Source organism: Sinocyclocheilus grahami, unplaced genomic scaffold, assembly GCF_001515645.1.
Source record: "Sinocyclocheilus grahami isolate Dianchi unplaced genomic scaffold, SAMN03320097.WGS_v1.1 scaffold33.1, whole genome shotgun sequence".
NCBI classification, from domain to species: Eukaryota; Metazoa; Chordata; class Actinopteri; order Cypriniformes; family Cyprinidae; genus Sinocyclocheilus; species Sinocyclocheilus grahami.
In genome coordinates, this window is record NW_015505212.1 from 1,408,993 (window position 1) to 1,416,753 (window position 7,761).

The window sequence follows — 7,761 nt, forward strand, 5'->3', positions numbered from 1 at the left end:
AATGAAGTAATGTAAAACGAGGCAAAACTGAAGCTTGACATCTTCAATATTTCACATAGACTATGTTCTCACAAAAACATACATTAATGTTGATTATGTTTATATAATTGATCTCCTTCTAATTTATCTGTTGAAATGTTAAAGGGTCTATATGATGCTGCTAAAAAGAACATTATTTTGTGTATTTGGTGTAATGAAATGTGTTTATGTGGTTTAAGGTTAAAAAAACATCATTTTCCACATACTGTACATTATTGTTTCTCCTCTATGCCCCGCCTTTCTGAAACGCATCAACTTTTACAAAGCTCATCGTTCTAAAAAAGCGAGGTGTGCTGTGATTGGCCAGCTATCCAGTGCATTGTGATTGGCCGAATACCTCAAGCGTGAGACGGAAATGTTACGCCCCTTACCATATTGTGATGATGCCCTGGTCAGGTCGGAGCGTTGATTCAAAAACATGAAAACCCATTATAAACGAGGCATTCGTTGCATCCAGTGGGGAGATAATTATGGATTATAATGACTTACTGTCTTTTTACGCGTTGCGTTGCATAAAACCATGTCTGCATTTGTGATCGGAGAAATGACAAACAACAAGCCCTACTTTACACTGCCCAAAAAACTCGCTTTAAATATATTTTTAAAGTATATATATATATATATATATATATATATTTTTTTTTTTCTTACAGTCTTTGAGTCAGAACAGCCGGCATTGTAGTCTACTCTCCCAGGATCAGGAAACGGTCCTCCATAAAATGTGCTGCACACATCTGAATATTTGGGTTGAACTGTTCTGGAACAGTGTTGTAAATACAACTTAACCACTGATTTCTAGTAGTGTCTATTTTTGGAAAGCCAAACAAAGTAGTTTCGATTTCACAACGAAACAGCATCACACACCGCGGCCTACAGTGAGCAGAGGCCGGGGGCTAGCGTGAGGAACTGCCGGAGGGTTAGAGTGAGCAGAGGCGGCTGGGCTTGAGAACGGCGCGGCCGGCGATTTCGACGAAGGAGCGTCCGTAAGAACATGTGACGACTCCGGGCTGGACTCCGCTTCGTCCACGGTGAAAGCCGATCCAGTGATCCACAGTGCAAAGTTGTAGTATTTCCTCAGCAACCAGCACGGATCAACTCCAGGCATGACGAAGCAGATATCATCCTCTTTTGGAAGACCAAACAAAGTAATTTCGCTTTCACAACGAAGCACACAGCGCCTTCACGACATGGCACAACAACAATACTACAGCGAGAAAAAAAAGTTATGCCTTCTTTCTTTGCGTGAACATTTGGGCGGCGTTATGCAAATCTTCCCACATAGTGATGTAGACATGTGGGGGCGTGTTAGAACGAGCCGTTTTAGGTAGGCGTGGCTGACTTAACTTTTATAAAGAATATCTCTTTGGATTTGAGACTTTAGTCTTTGCAACTTTACAGATCTTCTTTATGCACCAAGAGCTTGTAACACTCCAAAGTGAAAGGAAAAATTGAAATCGCATCATATGACCCCTTTAAGTTCAGAGCTTAATTGCTGACATCGAAGCCAATTATTGTGCATTTTAACGTTCTGTTGCTGTAGCAGTATGGGAATGGCGTTATGGTGCTCATTAGATGCCCAGCATGACATTAATCTTCATTTAGAGGGCCAGCGAGACAAATGAACTGAATATTTCAGGCTTCAGTAAAACAATGCACAAAAACAACACAGAAGAAAGCTGCAGAAATGAAAGTGTAACATCTCCCGAGTGGCTTTCTATTAGTGGAACTGGTTGTTCTGTTTATGCATATGTGCATTTTCATTGACTGTTAATAGTCAGTGTGTTGTGGATGGGCGCTTTGCAGAAATGTAATTCACATGCAGTCCTAACATAATTACTGCTATGACTACTTCCTGCATGTATCCGGGGGGGTCTATTCTTTCTCCACGGCGGAGACCATGCAACGTACGGCCATAAACAAAACCATTAGCTATTGTAATGCAACATATTCTATAAAAAATCCAACTGGCAGAACAGCTATAATATGCTATTGCAATAACACAGTTATTTAGCTGTTAAAAAGCAATGACATTTCAAAGAGAACACGTTTTTGTGGACCATATGTGCCTCTGGGATGACTTTGTGTGCCGCAGATTGGACAAAAGCTGAATTCACAGATGCAGTGATTGGGAAAGAAAGAAAAGAAAACCAGATTGAATTATCATCCCATCTGAAAACAATGACTTTCTTTCTCCATTCCTGACAGGATAAGTATCCCAGTGTGAATCTGGGCCAGATGCCCACTGTACTCAAGTTCATTAAAAAAAATCTGAGGGTTGTTCCCCCTAAAAATAGGATTAAAAACCAGTCTGTGTGTTGTAAATAGCAATGTTTTATACTTTAAATAATTGTGTAAGTAGTAAAACAACACAAACGGGGCAAAAATGTGTTTTAAGTTTAGAAAGATTTTGAGTCTCCCCTCCCTTGCCTTACAGTGCTTTGGTCCAAATGCCTGCTTTCCTCTTTTACATCACCTACACACACGAGTCCGGTAAGAGAGAACAAAGTCAATAGTTGTGGAACTACAAAGCTCTCAAGGCTATTTTATTCACTTAAACATCAGATGAAGTGATTATTTTCTCTTTAATACAAATGATGCCAATGTATTTTTCGATGATTCCACTATGTTAGCAATAATAACGTTACCTGCTTGATGGAAAGGGTTGCCAGGTTTTTTTTTTACAACAAAACCCTCTTTATTGCTACCCAAAACTAGCCCAAACTAACCGCGTTTCGAGGGGGTCCCCCTGTAAAAATCGCATTCCGGGAGCTAAACACACGTTATCGGGCTCGCTTCAACCTGCGGACATGAAAAACAACCCGCGGCAACAGTGATAAAGTAGTCCAATTCCACGGGAAAACCGCGGACTTGGCAACACTGTGACGGATAGCAATGCCTACAACCTTACAGTCTACCCCTATACAACGGACACAAGTGCTGTCTCAGCACGACCACAACAGCTTGAAGTTGTCTAATTTGGTACGGTCTCCCTGCTGCACTAATAGTAGTAAGACTTTCCTCTGTGCATACATACCCTTGCAAGTACAATTTTTAGCTGTATTATTTGTGTCCCCTTCATAAATCGCTCTTGAGAAATTTTGTTTATTGTCCCCCCCAACTGTTAGACGAAATTTACACCCCTGATCCCCCATACCAGTGGTTCCCAATCCTGGTCCTGGAGAACCCCCAACACTGTTTTTGCTGTCTCACTTATCTGATACACACATTTGAGGTCTTGGAGTCTTTACTAATGATCTGATGAGTTTAATCAGGTGTGTTTGATTAGGGAGACACCTAAAATATGTAGTGTTGGGGGTTCTCCAGAACTAGGATTGGGAACCAATGCCCCGTGCCATTAGACCACCACCTTTCTATCAACAAAGCATTTTCGTCCACAAAAATGTCGCTCACAGGATATTTTCTCTTTTTTGGACCAGTCTCTGTAAATCCTAGAGATGGTTGTGCATGGAAAGATCAGCAGTTTCTGAAATACTCAAACCAGCCCATCTGGCACCAACAGTCATGCTATGTTCAAAATCACTTAAATCACCTTTCTTCCCCATTCTGATCCTCAGTTTGGACTTTAGCAGATAATCTAGACCATGTCTACATGTCTAAATGCACTGAGTTCTTGTCATGTGATTGGCTGATTAGATAGTTGCGTTATGAACAGTTGAACCTAATAAAGTGGATGGCGAGTGAATACTTTTTTTGAATAATTCAAATTCCAATTGGTAAATTTAATTAAAATTTCAGCTCATCATTTCAAAGAGAACCATTTAGAATTTAAAACATTTACATTTAGAATTTTGCCCAACCATGACAATCACACATCTCCAGCTATGCTCATCACCAAGGGATCATGGGTAAATGTGGAGGCCCTGTTGCCAACCTCAAACCCACAAGCAACCCAACGGCGTTTCATGAGCATGATGCTTAATGCGTTATGCTCTGTGTTTCATGGCGTGCTGGGCTAGCCCTCTTTTCCTTTCTCCCTCTAGTGCAACACTCAATCTCCATCTCCAACCTCACGGATGTCTGTTCTGACTCACCCACACCAAAACTTCTGCCTGAAAAGTCTTATTTACAATGATGTTTTTATCTGTGAAACGAGGTAAAGCCTCACAGGATTCCCCTGCATCATTATCATCAGCTTATTAAAAAATAACCTCACGCTGTCCCATCCACACACATGACGGAACATGTGCCTATCTCCAACAAAACATGACACACATTCTTGTTGTATATCACAGCTGATACATATCATGTGACTTGGTATGTATGCGGTAAATGAGGCAGCACTTCATGCTGTCTCTGTGTAGAGCATCTTATGCTGCTGTTGTTGAACTATGTAGCCAGAATGTGTTTCTTCTCCGAAGAAAGGAAACAGACTGTGTGGACATATTTATCACTTATCTTTCTAACATGCTGATACAAGACAGACCTATGGTGCAGTAATGCTGGACACAGATAGCAACGATTTATTTGTGACACATGCAAAATATAAACAGGTAAAGTGGAAAACTTGTTTTCAGTATTTAATATTTTCTCATTTTTCATCTGTACAATAAAGTAGAAAGTTGTTTAGAATAATTTTGACATTTTTTACAGCAGTGGCAATAACAAATTGTCCCACTTTACCTGTATTGACCCTACTCATTACCCATTGTGCACTATTGTGTTTTTTTGTTGTTGTTCTGTGATGGTGGTTATGTTTAAAATGGCATAACACCATACTCATACTATATTTGAAGTATGCAGTAAATATACTGTGCATACTACACAGATTTCGCTAATATATGCATAAAACTAAAAAAAATAATTTAGCAACAGCCATGAGTATATACTGCAAAATTGTAAGAGTAGTATGTTTGTATGCCATTTCGAACACAATCTCCTCTTTGATAACAGTGCTATGAGCACGCAGAGGTAGAACTTTTTCTCCAACATGCCTAGCAACAGCTTAGCAGGAGCGCAGCAGGGAGGTGGATTGAGCTCATGTGTGGTTTTAGCCATCTCACTCTGAAAAGCTGATAGCGAAGCTCCTTTATCCAGCCTCTTTAGGGATCCACGAAGGACGTCTTCTCCTACCATGCTTGAGCTTTGCTAGGAATGATGATAATGACTTCATTTTAGGGGCCGGCTCTGAACAGAAAATAAAGGAGCAAATTACACACTCAAAAGACAGCGCTCATCGGGATGAGTTTTTAGGTTTTTTTCTGACCGAGGATCGAGTCGTTACGAGAAGAAGGCAGATGGGTGGTGAGCGAGAGGAGGATCTCTAGAGGGATTATGCTATATTTCTGATTCTTGTCCCTGGCCTCCCCATGGTTTAATATGCGCCAGAACTCAATCTCACACCCTGAGTGCTGTTGATAAGCCTGAGCATGGTGGCATCAGACCCCAGAGAGGAGTTTATGTAGAGCTGGCGCATGGCAGAAAATCAAATTTCTCCGTACACAATGAGGTCCATTTGTACAGTTAGAGCGGTTGAAAAGAGCACGTTCCGCAGTCACTGTTTTCCACAGATTCTCACATTGTTCTCCCTAGACTGAAAAACAATTTTAATGGAAGTTAAAGAACTTGTTAAGGGGCGATTTAATTAAATGGCAAAACTTGCAACATGTTTTGTATTCATCCTTATTTGCAGAGGAGCTTTGTTTGTTTCTGTGCTAAAAATCGTTCCTGTCACTTATTGATTCAGGAAAAACACAACAATGGGGCACAATCACACTAAAAGTGGGCTGATAAAAGTCCAAAGAGAGAAAATCCCCCACTGGAAATGCTCTTTTTAATGAGCATCTCTTTTAATAGCAGAGTTTCATAATTTTTCATAAACAGCACAGGTTCCTTAAACATGTAATTAAAACTAACCATACTTTCCTTAATAAAGATTCCTGGCTCCGCTTCCGAAAAAAAAAACCTTTACTGTTTGCTGATGCCATTAAGCTTTTATTTTAAGAAAAATCAAGTCCCACCCTGCATTTACCCATCATTCCATATCTTCTCTAACTCTTAAAATTTCACATACAGAAGTACAATGAGTTGAAAATGTGGTTTAAACTCAATTTTAATTATTCTGCCGTTTCAAGAGTTGGCTAGGTATCTCTGGCACTGTTTGAATGGTTCAGATCCTACCTTACAAATAGATCCCAGTTTGTTTTGGGAAATAACAAATCAGTCATTAGTCAGTTCCAATATGGTGTCCCTCGGGGTTCAGTTTTGGGGCCCATACTATTTAGCATTTATATGCTTCCTCTGGGGCAAATCATTAGAAAACACTGTCTTGGATATAATTTTTATGCTGACGATACCCAAATATACATCAGCTCAAAGTCTGATGTTACAGTTAGTTCTGCAATCCTTTCTGAATGTTTGTAGGACATAAAAGTACGGATGCTTCTTAACTTTCTAAAATTAAATAGCTCTAAGACTGAGGTTCTTCTTATTGGCACACCAGCAGCCATCCACAAATGTAGCAGTTTTAATCTGACACTGGATAACAGCATTGTACTGCCGTCTATACAAGCTTGTAACCTTGGTGTGATATTTGATGTTAATTTGACATTGGAGACTCACATTAGGAGTGTTACTAAATCAGCAATTCTCAGAAATATTGCTAGGATTAGGCCTTTCCTTTCTACACCTGATACTGAAAGGCTCATCCATGCTTTTATCACTTCAAGAATTGATTACTGCAATTCTCTCTACATTGGTCTATCAGCAAAATCTATCAAATGGCTACAATATATTCAACACTCAGCAGCACGTGTTCTCACTCACACAGCCTCACATCAGTGGTGTCCTCTGTAACTTGCACTGGCTTCCAGTTCAATCGCGTATTGAGTTTAAAACGCTTGTTTTAGCTTTTAAAGCTGTGCATGAATTGGCTCCTCCTTATGTTTGTGATTTAGTTACCCCTTATATGCCTTCTCATCCTCTTCGCTCTGTTGATTCTCTTCTTCTTTATCAGCCCCATTCCAGATTAAAAACTATGGGACAGAGAGCCTTCTCTCGTGCCACTCCGAGCTTATGGAATGCACTTCCTTTGAATGTTCGAAATGCTCCTACACTAAGTACTTTTAAGAAACTGTTGAAAACCCACCTCTTTAAAATGGCTTATTATGATTAAGCTGTTGATTAGGGTTTTGATTTGATTTATTTTGCGGTTTTATATTGTATTTTAATAGTTTTTTACATTTGGGTGTGAGAAAAGTGCATTATAAATAATTTATTATTATTATTCAAAATTTAGTTGCTTTGGCAGATGTGTTATTTCACCCAATATTTGTATGCTTTGTATGTTTGAACATCTAATATCAACTTCTTAGCTTACCTACATAAATTGACGTCACGTTATCGTCAGTATCAGCTGCGAGCGTTAGGCTGTTTTCTGCAGGTGTCACATGATGACTGCTGTTTTCTGGACGCTTGAGTGGCTGTCAATGAAGTTGGTGCCTGTGAAAATCATCTCCAACCAGTCACTGATAAGTTTCCATTACTGTGGACAGCTGCTCATGGAGGTGTCAGACAGTGATTCAGCTCGCTGTAGTCTACATTGATGATTGGAAATAGATTCCATATTATCCTGTAGGTTATTTACCAGTGATTCACTAGAGGACAAAAAATAATGCCAAACAGCTTTGAAATAACTTGTAAATGTAAAACTGAAAACAATTTATGCACTCAATTTGCCAAACTCAAATAGGAAATAGACTTCAT